This window comes from Engraulis encrasicolus, chromosome 1 (genome assembly GCF_034702125.1).
Source record: "Engraulis encrasicolus isolate BLACKSEA-1 chromosome 1, IST_EnEncr_1.0, whole genome shotgun sequence".
NCBI classification, from domain to species: Eukaryota; Metazoa; Chordata; class Actinopteri; order Clupeiformes; family Engraulidae; genus Engraulis; species Engraulis encrasicolus.
The window spans coordinates 23,206,701-23,224,227 of NC_085857.1; the positions used below are offsets into that span (position 1 = coordinate 23,206,701).

The window sequence follows — 17,527 nt, forward strand, 5'->3', positions numbered from 1 at the left end:
CACTCCCACACACACACAAAGCATATCGTCGGCTTGCTACCAAAACCGCCTAAGTCCGATTTTGGGGTTTTCGGAAAACAGGGAAAAACTAAATTTCCTAGGGGGCGCCAAACACCAGTGGCGGTTCTAGGAAATCTGAGACCCAGGGCAAAGAGCAATTGTGAGTCCCCCCTAATAATTTTGGTCAAAAGGAGATTTTTTGCAGAACTTAACTCCCCTACCACTTCTGCATCCTCCTGTCATCCTGTCTGTGTCATTGGCTCATTACAAACAGTAGGCCTACCTGTCCAATATGTTAATTTATTTTCTTCATTTATTTTGAGTGAAGCAAGTCAAACATGAAAAGCCGTCTAAGGAAAAACAAACACTTTAAAATAAATTATTTGATGCAGCACAACAAGAACAATGCAGTGCACATTATTTTGATAGTCATACTATTCTTTTTAGTTTTATTCCAAACTTTAATCCTGGAAATGGTGAATGCCCATTTTTTTATGTAGGTCTTACAACAGTCTGGCATGCTGGTAAATCTCATATCTGCCAACAGATTTTCACAGCATTCTTATACTTTCCACTATTTTTAGTCATGTTGGTTCTTAAAGTTAACATTATTGACATTGACATCTAAAGCACTGCTCTCTGAGATATTGCCATTGTGCTATAGCAACTGTCTCAACAGTAATATTATCATTGATCATGCTCAGTCAGATCCAGTTTGAAGTGTCATGCAGAAAAAGCATAGCAGTGGCGTCCAATCTCCATGTTGAGGGTCCATCAGTCATGGTGGAGGATGAAGGGGTGGGGCACTTCTTTGGTCCTCGTACCTCCTCACGAATGGTTTCCTCCTTGTTTGTCATCTTTGGTTAACTTCTGCTCTTCTCCATGCTCATAGAACTGCCCCACCCCCCCAACCTTGCCCATGACAGAGGTAACCTGTCCATAGAACTGTGCCCCGCCCACTTCAACACCATGACCGTGGCATTCAGAACATTGAATAACTACTGGATTCCTCAGGGTTATAATTATTACACTGGGTTCACAATAATCTGATTCACAAGTGTCATCAATTCAAAAGTATATGATGTCCATGTTATGTGATATTAGGTAAATGAAAGAAAAGATTGGCATAGGAAATTATAGGCTGTAGTAGCCTTCTACAAATTTCTAACTACATCAAATAAAGCACCTGGTTAATAAATGCGCAATTTATTTCGTATAGCTTAATTTTAAGGCTACAACCATTGCGTGATAATAAGAATATCTCAGACACTGATGTCTAAGGATGAAGTTTTGACACATGGCCATTGTCTTTGAAGAGACAGAGAGAGAAAAAAACTCTTAACAGATGTAATTATACTGCTTCTTCTTGCCCATGTCAAGTTGCCTGCATCAAAAAGTCAAGTTACCCAAGTCATTCACATTGGCAGAACAATTGTGCACAGGGCCCTAGGATGAATAGAGAGGGCCCCCATACCACCTGCCAAGGTCATAATAGGGCCCCTACCCCTGCCACCTGCAGGAGGGCCCTAGGTCTACAGGCAAATGCCCTCATTGTCCTCCCTATAGCTACGTCCCTGGTCATTAATTTTCTCATAGGCAGTGAGTGACTTTATACAAACAGATTTTTGACTCTGGTGACTGTTGTGATTGATCAATGACCCTGGCGGAAAGACAGGGTGATGCAGCTGTGGTAGGGGAGTAAGTTTAAGTAAAAATCTCATTTTGACAAAATTCGGACTTAGGCGGTTTTGGTAGCAAGCCGACGATATGAAGCACCTCTCTCCTTACTTCATCTGGGACAAGACAGACAGTGATGAATGCCTGGACTTTGCTGATCCATTCCTCTGTGGAAGCAATATTTTTTTACCCAGTTAAAAAAAAAAGTCTTATTGCGTTGTCGTATGGATTTAGCTTAATAATGCTTTGTAATGCAACCCAACAACATTGCTAAGCTATTACTATTTGGCCTATTAGCTGTGTTGTGAATGATACCCAACATATTTAATTGTAGAGAGGTCTATTACAGACCTTTTTCTCCTTAGGTTATATTACACCATGAAACTACACTTTTTTTCACAGGTAGTAATCGTAGGAATAAAAAGCAATTGGAGGAAGGAAAAAGAAAATGGACCAAAAATGAATTAGCCTACGGCTACTCATTTATTTCTTCAAAAGGTTCCATTCAAAGGTTCCATTCATTCAAAACAATTTTGTCCACAGTTCACTCCGTAATTTTCCTCTGATTTGCACTCATGATCTTCTGAATGATCTTACTCTGCCATTTTATCGCATCGCTTTATCCTCTTATTCCATATTTGTTTTTAGCTTGATTTTTAACTCTGTGTATTGGTCCCAGTTGTATGTCCTTGTTCTGTGTTGACCTGTGGTCCCTGTCTTTATGTTGTTCTTTTATTAGCCTATTTGATGTCTCTCCTGAATGATTTTAAATACCTTACTACCCTACTACCTAATTTCCCCTTAGGGACAAAATAAACTGAACTTGGATGCTGACCTGAGAGACTCACCAATGACCTTAATCTGTCTTAATCGGTTACCTAAGACTGGATACCTAAGACCGCAATGTAAAAGCAATGTTGTTATAATGTAGTTGAGTGTTTTCAGCAAAGAGTGAATAGGCCTGACGACAGGCCCATGTGCAGTAAGAGGCTACTCACTCTGCACACTATAGGGGGAAATATATATGTAGGACCCACGTGGTGGTGGTGGTGGTGGGCACAACAAGCAGGCCTATGCACACGGCAGGCTTGTACGAAATTCCGAATGGAAAGAATTTCAATTCAAAGTTATGAATGAATGAATGAATGAATGAATGAATGAATGAATGAAACTTTATTGTCATTGTACAGGTACAACGAAATTGGTAAAGTGCAGATGCCATAATACGAACACTAGGTGGTGGTGTTCTATGTACACTGTAACAAATAGCTGTTTATTTACGGCAATTCTGCAACAGCATTCTACTGTTTTTCGAAAAAACAGACAACTACTGTGAAAATATTACTTTGAGTCACATATTGAGCATAAACAGTAAGTACTGCACAATAGCAGTATCCGCCGTTGTGGAAAAAACTAGAGATGCACCGGATCCTGATTTTTAGGATCCTGCCGAATACCAGATCCACTGCTTAAGATCCTGCCGGATCCGGAACCGGATACCAGATCCTACAAAAGGGTTGAAACATATAGTCTACTCGCACACGTGGGCCCTTTTTATTACGTTGGCGCAAACTATTTTTTAGACTCATTGGCTTATTGCCACACTGCCTGCAATAGCCGCTTCCAAAGGGATTTCACTCCATGCAGTGATTGGGGTTGTGAAAGACTGAAAAGCCTAGGCTAGACATGCACCAGACCCTGATTTTTAGGTAACATGCCGGATACCGGATCCACTGCTTAAGATCCTGCCGGACCCGGATCCTGTGAAAAACTCTATTATCCTGACGGATCCGGAACCAGAACCGGATCCGGTGCATCTCTAGAAAATAACAAGTTATTTTAGGCAGCACCATTGAAACCCATTCATCCTCCACTTGTCCGTGATCACAGTCAAACTTCAATACCACCTGAAGAACTGAAGTCATTCTGACTGGTTAAAGATTATCTGATACTATCAAGCATGATGAAACAATTTCTAAGGAAACTACAATACTTAAAAAGTGCTTGATGCAGCAAAGTGTGAGTAGCACATGCATTTTGATAGTGATGAAAGTGTGAATGGCTGAAACATTTTAAGAACTTGTAACACTCTTGCAACAAGCAGCCCCATCTAAACCAATCTGCTAATCAGTGCCTGGTCTCACCTGAGTAGGGCTGTTATGCCATTATTCAATTACGGGCGTCACCTGCAAAGGGCCTGATGACTCTGGTCACATGGTACTCTTGCACCTGTATATACATCTGGACTATCAACCCTTCAGTTGCTTGCCTGCCTGTTGGCTGGCCTGCATGGCACAGCATAGCACTTGTTTGCCTACAAGCTTGCCTACAAGCTTGCTTACATGCTTGCACACTTTCCTCTTTGTGAAAGCCTGCTGTATGTGGCATAATTTGTGGCATTGTTGCATATAATGTGCCTGCTGCAAATTAGGCATTGCTTTGAGAGCTAGCTTGTAGTGCTGCTTGTTTGCTGTGCTACTTGGTGCAAAATAATTTTTTAAAGACTGACCAATGCTATATTCATCATTGGCTCATCAAGAGATACAGTAAAAAGCCCACCTCGCACACTATCATTGTAACATAGCACTGCATACTCTGAAATTTTATTCATGCCCACACTTTCAAAGGACCACCGCAAACCATTTTCTCAATACAGCATAGCGCCATAGTATCATGCTCAAGGCACTCCAGTCATGGTGAACGATGAGAGGGTGGGGTGGTAACATGGCCAGGGTACCACAGTTATGGAGAATGATGGGTGGGGTGGGAAGTTGCCATGGCCATATTCATGAATACAACTATGACCCAGTATTTGCCTGTCATCACACAGTACAATTCAACTTTTTAACTGACATGTACTGTTCTTTTACTTATACTACTGCATAAATATTGTAGAGCATTTTTAGTTTAACAATACTAATACTGTGAACGTTTTGTAGAGTGCTGTTATTTAACAGTTCAATTGCTGCTGAAAAAATGTTATATACTGTGATACATTAAACAGCAATGAGCTGTATTTGATTTTTGGTGTGAAATAACAGTAGAATTACAGGTAAATATAATTGCCAGTAACTGCCGTTATTTTGCAGGGAAATTTTCTTAGAGTGTACTTTCAATGGGTGGTGTAGATTAAATTCAAAGAAATTCAAGGTAATGGCACCACCTAGTGTTCGTATTATGGCATTATTTTGAATTGAAATTCTTTCCATTCGGAATTTCGTACAAGCCTATGCACACGGGTGTCGACATAGGGGGAGAGCTCTGAGGTGCTGTTTCCACGTAGCAGGATATTTTTTAGCAGGGTTTTTTTCTCCTGTTTAGGTGTAAACGCAACATGTGGATAAAAATAAATCCTCCATTGTAACAAATGCGTTTCAGCCCCCTAAATAGGATATTTTTTTCTCCTGCTTTTTATACCTGGATTTTAAATATCTGCTAGGTGGAAACGGAAGACCAAAACCAATGCAAAACCAATGCAACCAGGAGAAAGAAATATCCACATATAAAAATATCCAGCGAAGTGGAAACAGCGCCTGAGTCACCAGGGCTACACACAAGCCAACAGTGGGGGACAAAGGGGTAATTTGTCCCGGTGCCAGGGCCCAGGGCCCAGGGAGAGAGCTGACCCAGAATTGGGTCCTCATTACACTGTATGTACTTGGGGGGGGCTTTCAATTGACTTTCTTCCAGGCCCAGCCAAAACTGTCAGCGGCCCTGAGTCAGCTTTCTGATTTTACATATTAACATCGTTTAAGTTGGAGATGGGTCTATAGGGTTCAGAATGTGATGCTACGCCATTGGATAGGTTTATTTTTCTTTATTTTAGTCTTTTGATATTCAATTATTTATTCAATTATTTTGTTTTGTGGTACTTTTGCTTCCAACCTACTGCGGCCCCCCAGGGGTCACCGGCCCCCACTTTGAAAACCACTGTTCTAGGCTATCCTTAGGCTCCTTGAGTGCGTCTTAATATGCGACCTTGCCTCCTCCACTTGCCTCCTCCACTTGCTTCTCGTCATGATGACATCACTGACAACAGCATTATATTTCAATATCTTGCAAAAGCTCAATTGTAGAGTCTTTTTCTCATTTGCAATTGGGATGGTGAATGAAAACCAGTCCCTCAAAAGTTGTTGTGGCTAGGCTGACAGCTGGGAAACTTTATTGTTTTCTCCACGGAGGAGGGGCCAGGAGGCGGGACGAGGAGACAAGCGCAAGTGGAGGAGGCAAGGTCGCATATTAAGATGCACTCCTTGTGTAGACATTTCTGGTCGTGCATCTCATTAGCTGGTGCTAGGGCCTTCTAAGACTTTCTAGTCTATCCTGCCTTCACCTCCTTGGGAAGTGATTTGGCAGGTAGACCTGCGCTGGTATAATTCATGACCGGTGACTACCTAATGACGGCGGACGAGATCTAATCGGCAGAGAGGGAAGCCGGAGAATCCCGCGCCACTGCCCGCCCGCCCGTCTCGCTACAGTGTACACTGCCAAGTGTCAGTGCCATTTGATGGCTCGTGTTCCATCAATTTCCCGCACAGTGTAATTAATTCATGATGATGGGATGTGGAGGCGGTGGGGGAGACTGGTCTTTTCCCAGGGGGCAGTGCTGTGCGGCCCTTTGAAAACAAGCGAGAAGCCTATTGTAAAAAAGGCTAACAGATAGGCTACACCCGACATTCTCAATATAATTTATTGCACATTATCAATATTATTAACATTATAATAACATAATATGTATATCAAATGTAAAGCACAGTAATATATCAATTTATTATATGGTGTGACGTCATCGGTCGAATGCTCCATTCATTTCAATGGGGCTCCCCAACGTTCGCACGTCTGTTATTTTTCGATAACGGACGGGTTGGTCTATAACAGACCGCTGTCAATGGCAACAAGACTTTTCACTGCTAAAGCGACTTTTCAACAAGACTCTAATCAGCTGCTGTGATAGACAACACCTGTTGTCCTGGCTACCTAGCTGTTGCCTAGCGGTGTTCCACAACGGCACTGTTTTGTTTTGCGCAGCAACAATCTTTTGACATGAGGTAAACTTAACATTAAATAGGCCTAAAGAAATGTCCCCGCCATGTGTGAATCGTTTAAGTATATCCATATAATAAGCGGGTTAACGTTCGGCGAGTCGGTCGCTTTGTGGAATAGCAGCACTTCAGAGAGAACAAGACCCCTCCGCTCCGCGTCCGGGGTCTCTCTGTCCACGGTAGCGACCTTCTCGCCGAACGTTAACCCTTACATAATATTCTACAATTATTCCTATGAATTGTAGGCTGGCTGAGAGTGGAAATCTATACGTTACAGTACTTCTGCTTCTTACAGACCTGGGATTCTCGCATGAATAATACAATTTGGTTCTCTCGTGTAAATGCAAAAGTTATTGATCTGGATCCCTAGTAACAGAGAACGGAAAAAAAACGTTTGACTTTGGTTCCCTAAAGGTTTGGTTATAACCAAACCAAAAATCTACCACTTAAAAACGTTCCTTTTGGTTACGGTACAAACCAAACAAATACTAACGTTCTTGGACTTTCAGGGAACTACTCATATGAAACGTTAGCTAGTAGTTACGCTGCTACCAATCCACAACGTTATGTTAAGTTATTTTTCGGTTGTTTCCGGCCTAAGTAAGGTCAGCCTATGCCATTTTTTTTTATTAATTTCTTATAATTTATTAATTATTCATTACCATTATTGCACCAAAGTGCAAAGAGTGAAATACAAAATAGGATATATCATAGCCTATTTGCTTTTAATTCAGTGAAGGGACACAAACCTGCGTCTCAAAAGAATACAAAGTTAAATATTTCATTCGAAATAGACCCATTTAATTGTGTGTGTGTGTGTGTGTGTGTGTGTGTGTGTGTGTGTGTGTGTGTGTGTGTGTGTGTGTGTGTGTGTGTGTGTGTGTGTGTGTGTGTGTGTGTGTGTGTGTGTGTGTATGCGTGCATGTGATAGGCAGGAGTGTCTAGCATGTAAGTTTGGCTGTAAAGAGTCCACATATTAAATGGTAGCTGGCCACTGCATTTTATCTTGTACAAACTTGTTTGTCGTTGTGTTTTCAATGTTTCTGACTACATTTGTACACAGACCTATAATCTATAAATAACTCATTGAAGGCGATAAAGCATCAGTTTCAATGACAGCACAGCTTTTCATAAATTTGATTAAGGTAAAGGGGCAGTTCAGTGCGAGATATTGTCTTTTGGTAGGCCTAATGCTATTGAAAGCACCACAGATCAGGGTGTCTATAATGCAGACACATCTCTGCCTGTGACTTCAGTTAGGCTTATTCAAATGCAAATGCCCCTAGCTGTTGACTCACGGCTGACTGCCTTTGCTGCATCAGTTCTTGGCACGTTATGATTGGCCCTCACCTGAGAAGACCCACCCCCACAAAAATCCTGAAAAAAAGAACCCCTCAAATCTGCCATTTGAATGGAGCTGACCTAAACTGCTGGTAAGACCAGAAGCCATGTGAAGTACATACTGTAGTGCATAGAGCATTGTTTGTGTGCATTGTGTGTGTGTGTGTGTGTGTGTACGGTATGCAGCAGTTTAAGGGGAGGGGGTGTATTTATCTATCTATTTCTAAGTGTGTGTGTGTGTGCGCGCGTGTGTTGCAGCAGGCTGTGTGGAGCTAGAGTGGCATGGGGGTGGGGGTGTATTTCTAGTGTAGATTCATTTACTGACATGCATTGTAGTTCATTTTATCCATTTTAGAATACCAGCCACAGGCACAAGTTACCATCAAACCTTCCTGCTCGATTGAATGCAATGCTACTGTCATACTATGTATCTTCTTAACTCATCAGTTTTAATCCTGTGTGTATTTTTGTCAAGAATGTTTGTAAACTGAAATTGTGTGCTTACATTTATGTTGGTGTTGTAATCTGTGTTGGTGTTGTTGTTGTATCTAAATTTCCCCACTTTTCATTGCGACAGGTACAAATTGCTTGCATTATATTATTGCATGTTACTGCTGTACAGGCTGTGCGAGACGCAGCAAGGAGAGACCAGGCTCAGGCAGAAGACAACACCATGGACCTCAACACATTCCACACCCGGTGGAGATGGACGAGTGACCTGACCTGAGATTTCGTTTTCTTTTCAGATCTACACCTCCACCACCATCATGTACGTTTTTTCAGTTATTTGATGTGTTAACATGGGTTTATGTTTTGAAATTATATGCATAAGAAGCCCACTATTAAAGGAATGACATTAGTGTCATCTTTCTATCCAGATATGTCAATGCCTCACAGCTGTGAAGCTGCCACTCCCTCCCAAACTCATGGCACAGCACCCAGCCATTCGGAAGATTTGAGGCACAAACATCATCCATTCAAAAACATTTGGAATGGTAAAGAGGAGGGGGCTTCTGGTATTGCTGTTGTTATAAAGTGTATGCGCTCCGTGTACTTGTTGATGTCCGTCCATACAGCAAAAGTGTTTTGAACTAAAATTAATTTCATCTCAATTCCACCTGTAGTCCTGGAGGAACACAAGAAAACCCTTTTGAGGATAACAGAATTCATAAAGTACATGGTAAGTAGGCCTATTACACACATATTCACATACAGTATGACGTGTATATTATGTTCCTACACTAAAATGAATTATATCACAAATGTAGCCATGGAAGAGCACATGGGGCCAATGACAAGGAAGATGGAGGTTATGGAGAGGAAGTCCATGACTTTGAAGGCTGCCATGGCTTTCAACATGCCACGACCTGCTGTTGGTCCAGTGCAGTAGAGAGCATAAGCTGGTGGAGCTAGCCAGAAGCCTGGCTCAACCAGAAATGAGAAACCAAATGGTAATTATTTTTGGCATAATTATGTGAATTATGTGTTGCTGTATATAATGTATAATGTACTGGTTTGGCTAATGAAGATGGACCACATAATGTTTTCCATATTAGTTTTCATATTTCATTTTCATCATCTGCTTTAATTTTTGTAGACCTTGGGAAAGCCTGGGATGGGCGAATACGGCAGCTGCTGTCCGCCGTGGGTGGCTACCCACACACCATGTCCTGGGACATTACAGCCAGAGGAGGAATAGAACGTGCATGCATTCCAGAACCTGACCCTTTGCAAAGTTATAACAGGTAAGATTAGCAGGTATATTCTCCGTAAAAAATATCTGTGTAAATCTGTGTTATGCCAAGTTTGATTCAGATTTAAATGTCCCACCTTTCTTTACATCCATTTGCAGAGACCTACACGCAGAACTTCTCTGTCCTGCAGGAAGCGAATATTGAGAATAGCATTGGGCATATTCTGAAATTTGTAATACACAGATGGTAAATTAAACTTCAGTGTGTCTTTTATCAATCAATGAATAGTCACAATAAGCTAATTAAACGAAACATTGGTAGGCTACTAAGTTGGTTTAAACTTTTTGTTTCTTATTCTTTTTCGGTCAGCTGGTCCTCAAGACTGAAAACACACACCAACATTTTTATTTTCTGTATTTTATTTATAGTTTTTATTTATTTATTTATTTAACTTTGAGCCTTGATGGCATTTTATGATGAAATTGTAATATAATGTTGCACCCCTACTAACATTTTTTAGTTCTAAGCAGGTTCCTGGAACACAAGCCCTTGGTTCCAGTTTAGTTCTGGGTACGTCCCCAGAGAGTCATGTTTGGTTATTTTTCCGTTCTCACTTGGTTGGCAGGAAAGTTTAATTTTCGTTCCTAGAATGTTATATGTGTAGTTCCCATTCCGTTCCCTTATTGTTCTCTCACCGTCACTTTATTCCTGTTCATGTCATGTTTGTTCCCTTGCCGTTCCCATATGGTTCCGTTAACCTTGTTGGTTGCATATTTGGTTCCTTAGACATGCTCCTGATGTTCCCCCAACCTTGTTTATTATTGTGAATGTGTTTTGGTCCTGCCCCACTATCTCTCACCATAGTTGAGGTACCCTGATCATGGTAATTAAGCACCTCCCATCCTCCACCATGACTGAAACACCGTGCGCCTGGCATCAGTTTGCCACACTGCTCTTTTAAGATTACATTTAAAGTTGCTGAAAACATGTGAAATGTCTATACTTAAAATATCAGTCTATGCTGTACTGCACCAAAATGTGAGAGAAATTTCAGCTGAGCATGTATGAACACAATCTAGTGGGTACTAATACCAAATGTTTTCCTTAATGAAGTTTAAAATATAACCATACCATCTACTTCAAGTGCACAATGGAGCAAGCAATGTCACAGGTGCTGTTACTGACTAGCTGACAAAGCAAAGCACAAGATGTAGCTAACAAATGCCACAAGCCAAAAGCGCCTTTAGCTTGCTTGCAAACATCAAGTGCACAATGGAGCAAACAATGTAACATGTGCTGTTACTGACTAGCTCACAAAGCAAGGCACAAGATGTAGCTAACAAATGCCATAAGCCAAAAGCGCCTTTAGCTTGCTTGCAAAGCAGGTAAACAAGCGCTATGCTGTGCCATGCTGACCAGCCAGCAGGCAGGCAGGCAGGCAAATATTTAAAGCACTGTGACAGTCCAGGTTTATATACAGGCTCAAGAGTACCATGTGACCAGATTGATTAGGAGTTTTTCAGGTGCAAGCAATTGATTCATGATATACCAGCCCTAAGTAATTAGGTTTGGCCAGGCGCTGATGGACAGATTGGTTGTGAGGGGCCTGCTTGTTACCGGCAAAGGTGTAACAAGTTCTCAAGTTATTTCTGTCACTCAACACATCTTTTGTGTGATGTTGTGTGCACAGCCAAACCTTAGATCAACCCAACCAAGTTGAGTTAAATGAATGAAATGGAATAATAAAAAAAAGATTGTGTACATGATTAAATCTGGAGGAAATACTGTTACTAATATGTAGACGTATATGATTTAATCGGGTGGACAGTCATCATTGCTTATGCTCTGAACAACACAGTATAAAGAAAGTTGGGGGAACATCAGGAGCACGTCTAGGGAACCAGACGTGACCAGACCTATAATGTAACCATCAAGGTTATGGGAACCATATGAGAACGATGAGGGAACAAACATGAAAAGCAATAAAGGTACGGTGAGAGAACGGCGAGGGAATGGAATGGGAACCACACATATATCGTTCTGGGAAGTTAAATTAAACTTTCCCGGCAACCCTGTGAGAACCGAAACAGAACCAAAAATGACGTATCCGACCGAAACGTATCCAGAACCGAACCGGAACCAATGGCTGCTTGGTTTTTGCTGTAACCAAAGGGAACGTTTCTAGGTGGTAGATTTTGGTTTGGTAATAACCCCAACCTTTAGAGAACCAAAAGTCAAACGTTCTCTTTACGTTCTCTGTTACTAGGGACTGTTCTCACCCATGTTGAATTATTGATATTTGTCAATTAGGCATTCCCTCAGCCTCAAGACTGGAAACACATTATATGCACTCACATCCATTTTTGCCATCTTCATTCTTATTTTGTGCATTTTACATTGTTTGCTTTTGTTGTTTGTTTGGTTTTTTTGCCTTGTTTGCATTTTATTATGAAAAAACATTGTAATGTTGCACTGTTACCCTAGTAACAGAGAACGTAAAGAGAACGTTTTACTTTTGGTTCTCTAAAGGTTGGGGTTATTACCAAACCAAAATCTACCACTTAGAAATGTTCCCTTTGGTTACAGTAAAAACCAAGCAGCCATTGGTTCCGGTTCGGTTCTGGATACGTTTCGGATACGTCATTTTTGGTTCTGTTTCGGTTCTCACTGGGTTGCCAGGAAAGTTTAATTTAAGTTCCCAGAACGATATATGTATGGTTACCATTCCATTCCCTCGCCGTTCTCTCACCGTACCTTTATTGCTTTTCATGTTTGTTCCCTCATCGTTCCCATACGGTTCCCATAACCTTGATGGTTACATTATAGGTCTGGTCACGTCTGGTTCCCTAGACGTGCTCCTGATGTTCCCCCAACTTTGTTTATACTGTGTTGTTCAGAGCATAAACAATGATGACTGTCCACCCGATTAAATCATATACATCTATATATTAGTAACAGTATTTCCTCCAGATTTAATCATGTACACAATCTATTTTGTTTTTATTCCATTTCATTCATTTAACTCAACTTGGTTGGGTTGATCTAAGGTTTGGCTGTGCACACAACATCACACGAAAGATGTGGTGAGTCAAAGAAATAACTTGAGAACTTGTTACACCTTTGCCGGTAACAAGCAGGCCCCTCACAACCAATCTGTCCATCAGCGCCTGGCCAAGCCTAATTACTTAGGGCTGGTATATCATGACTCAATTGCTTGCACCTGAAAAACTCCTAATCAATCTGGTCACATGGTACTCTTGCGCCTGTATATAAACCTGGACTGTCAGAGTGCTTTAGTTATTTGCCTGCCTGCCTGCCTGCTGGCTGGTCAGCATGGCACAGCATAGCGCTTGTTTACCTGCTTTGCAAGCAAGCTAATAGCGCTTTTGGCTTATGGCATTTGTTAGCTATATCTTGTGCCTTGCTTTGTGAGCTAGTCAGTAACAGCACATGTTACATTGCTTGCTCTATTGTGCACTTGATGTAGATGGTATGGTTATCTTTTAACTTCATTAAGGAAAACATTTGGTATTAATCCCCGCTAGATTGTGTTTATACATGTTCAGCTGATATTTCTCTCACATTGTGGTACAGATCGGCATAGACTGATATGTATAACATAGACATCATACATGTTTTCAGCAAATTTAAACTCTATATTAGAGAGCAGTGTGGCAACCTGATGCCAGGCGCAGGGTGTTTCAGTCATGGTGGAAGATGGGAGGTGCTTAAGTACCATGATCAGGGTACCTCAACTATGGTGAGAGATAGTGGGGCAGGACCAAAACACATTCACAATAATAAACAAGGTTGGGGGAACATCAGGAGCATGTCTAAGGAACCAAATATGCAACCAACAAGGTTAAGGGAACCATATGGGAACGGCAAGGAAACAAACATGACATGAACAGGAATAAAGTGACGGTGAGAGAACAATAAGGGAACGGAATGGGAACTACACATATAACATTCTAGGAACGAAAATTAAACTTTCCTGCCAACCAAGTGAGAACGGAAAAATAACCAAAAATGACTCTCTGGGGAGGTACCCAGAACTAAACTGGAACCATGGGCTTGTGTTCCAGGAACCTTCATAGAACTAAAAATTGTTAGTAGGGTACCCTCTTACCTATGTTGTATTCCTGATATTTTCCTATTAAACATCATCATCCTTCAACATTTGCCTTGTCATTTCAAATGCATGTAACACTTTAATAATGAATTAGGCCTACAAACTACAGAAATATGACAACATTATAGGCAGGTGCAGTTATGACTTAACCCCAAAAAAATTCTAACAAAAGGTTTCTCAGTGGTTTACAGTACTATCTGATGTACTTAACAACATACTAAAAATCTGCCAAAATCTGACTTCAGGAAAGGCCTCATTTTCAAGATGGCCGCCACAGGGCCCTTAAATTGACTCTGGCCTTAAAATTGCATTGAAATGACCAGGAATAGTGGTGTTTGATGCATGTTTCAACCTTGTAATGTTGTAATTAGACTATGTCCTTGATATGTATATGGTTATTAGTGCAGTCTGCTGTTAAAAAAATCAATTTACAACTGTATGGTACTGTAATATTAGACAAATTTGGCCTAGCGGTTAGGCTAAATACTGCTAACCTATTCTTTGTGTGCATTTTAGGTTTTTTTTTCAATTATGATTATTTTATACATTAATATACATGTTTTGTATGTGCATGTTTTAAAATATATTTATTTATTTTATTTTGACAGTGATGATCAATGGTAAAAAGCATGGAATCCATACGAAGGATTCAAAATGTCACTTTTCACTGCCTCCCGTGTAGACAAGACATGACAAACAGTAAAAGTGCATGACATTATAACATCTATTTGCACAGGCACAACCAATAATACATCTTAACTTATCTTAACCTATCCTAAGTACACAGCCACAAAATACCAAAACATTACAGTAACCATAAATAAATGAATAAAATTGTACATACGCGCACAGTAGTCAGATCAGGTATTAGCACCAGTAAAAAACAAGATATTGAAAGCGAAAAGTGAAAGCCCATTGGGAAACTCCAACTCCCATTGTCATTGTGACACAGCACTCCACAGCACACAAGTGAACACTGCACTGGGACGGTACCATGCTCAGGGTACCTCAGTCATGGAGGAGGATGGGGGAGAGCACTGGTTGATTACTCCCCCCACCAACCTGGTGGGTCGGGAGTCGAACCGGCAACCTCTGGGACGCAAGTCTGACGCCCTAACCGCTCACCCATGATGCCCTTACCGCTCACCCATGTTTATTATGTATTTGTTTAGAGCAACATGCATACATAGTACAGTTGTATGTGGGAAAAGTCTTTTCTGGTGGGTTTGAGTGCAATTGTTCTTTGGAAAGATGCAGATTTCTGGCAGCCTGTTGGGTAAAGAGAAGAACTCAGCATCCTTACAGTCTGTTTGAGACTCTGGTGGTGCCAGAAGAGAAGCTTGTTGAGTGGCTTGCATCACTATTGTGATCACTTTGTGGGTGGTGTATCCAAACTCATTCAATATGGTTGTGGCAAAGGGGAGTAGAGTTGCCCAGCCGAGAATCGAACCCAGACCTTCTGGGGTAGTAAACTGGGGCCATGAACGCTACATACACCAAAGAGCCAAGCCCGTTGGTGTGACAGTCAGAACACACTCACAACCCTAGTGATGGTCACTCCATCATTATGGTAACCAAGCTAAATCATACCCTGTTCCACCAATGCAAAAAAGTGGGATCAAGTACAATTTCCTAAATAGGCGTGAATTTCCTTTCAACTCCACTCATTCTCCTTGTCTCCTAAAGGGGCATGCCATAGGATTTCAGCTTAAAACCTCACATCCCATGGATTCTGGAAGAAATACATGAACCATTTATATCTTTATCAATTGTCTCCAGTGTGTTGTGCATGGACAGGTACACAAATGATCTTGGTTGCACTTAATGGTTTGTCTTAGAAATGTGGTCATGATGGCGAAGAACTTGCCACGACTGTTCAGGAAGTTGAGACACTTCTTGACATGCAGTGTTGGTCCAGAATGAGTCATCATTGATGTCCAAACCTAGCCAGGCCATGCCCTCCTGATAACACAACACCTTCAGCATTGCTTCTAGTCAGGCCAAGAGCAATACACATATCATTTCTGAGCTCCGGAAAAACCGGGCACTCCTCCCGGTTGTTGGGAAGCATGCTTTGTTGGGAAGCATGCAACCATTAGCAAACCATGGGGGTGGGTCGACCATGCCGTTTGGGAAATATTGATTGTTATGCTCTTGGTCAGACCAAGTCTTGAAGAGATTTGAAAGTCAATGATAATCAGGCCAAACCCAAATCTCATCTTTGTGCTGCTCAAATGGTCTACCTCTTTCCTGTAGTGTGCCTTGTCCCTCTTGATCGTCTGTGAACTTAACAAGATTGGAGTGGTACTGTAGGTTGACGTCCAGTCATTTATTAGTAGGGTGAAAAGCAGAAGGCTGAGCATGATTGTGCAAACAGTGACTCAGTCTTGACAAGGTGGTGCTCCTGCTCTGCCTGTATCCCAGGGCAAGCAAGGGGCATGGACCCGGTGGGAGTACTGCATCCATAGGGTAATTTATTGGTTGGACATCTTGCAAGGCCACTCCACTTGCGCCGTTTGGATAGCTACAGCAGCTCCTTTTACTTTGTGATCCCTGGCCCCATCCACACTAAAACCAGCCAATATCTCTTGCTTTTATCCAAGTTCTACAGACTTAACTGGAAGATGAAGCAGATTCTTGCCAAAGAGTTACACGTGCATTGGTAGCATCATAGCTTGAGTGCCTTTCACTGGAAGTATGCCATAACTAGCAATTCAAAGTACTTCATAATGATGGCCACAGGTCACATTCATTTTAGCAGGATGGAGAATTCTCTGGCATCATGTTTAGCCAGCTACTGAGATTTAGCCTGTTACCATGATGCTGCACAATATTTCAAGATCAGGTCAATCTGGTCAAGCTGCTCATCTGTGCCATTTCAGCGCTGCCCAAATTTTTGAAACTCAATGCATTTTGCTTGACAATAACTCAATGCCTGTAGTGAGCAGTCTGTTTTGGTTGTGACAGACACCATTGAGAACATGGCTCACACTTCAGCTTGGCCAGAGTCACGATGGAAGTCATGGATGAATTTCCTGTTTGATGTTGTATTATATTTAAATTAAAAAATGAACACATTTTGTTCCAAATTCAAATTCTTCAGCACAACTGAAGAGGTCAGAGTTTAATATTATTGGGATCCGTATGATGTGTATAATTCTAAGTTAATCCCCAAAATGTTATTTCAATTTTACTTGGTCAAAACAAATATGAACCATCACCTTTCCTGGTCATTTCAAGGTCTTTATAAGGCTACGGTCATCAGGCCTACATACATACAGTATAAATACATAAATAAATATATATAATAAATAAATAGAATGTAAAAACATACAGATATTTTTTTTTAAGTAAAGTGAAAATAATCATAATCACAAACAAACAGGATAACAGTACTTAGCCTACATACAGTATGCCAGAGCAGATCTGGCTAATATCACAGTAGGCTGCCATCAATCAAAACAAAATCAAAATGCATTTATAACCATTCACAATATCAGGGAAATATTCTAACAACATTACATGGTCCATATTCCTGGTCATTTCAATGCCATTTTATGGCCATGGTCATCTCTTGTCCATCCATACAGGACGCAGTGAAAAGTGAAATTTTGAATCCTTCGTATGGATTCCTTGCTTTT

The 17,527-nt window shown here is 41.1% G+C and overlaps 1 long non-coding RNA gene across 1 annotated transcript; it reads left to right on the forward strand.

The window, feature by feature from the left end:
- Positions 1-8,522: 8,522 nt before the first annotated feature.
- Positions 8,523-10,234, forward strand: LOC134454668 (uncharacterized). Its single transcript, XR_010035888.1, has 6 exons — positions 8,523-8,829; positions 8,939-9,055; positions 9,185-9,240; positions 9,329-9,511; positions 9,658-9,805; positions 9,913-10,234. It is a non-coding gene; the product is annotated as an uncharacterized LOC134454668 (long non-coding RNA).
- Positions 10,235-17,527: the final 7,293 nt, after the last annotated feature.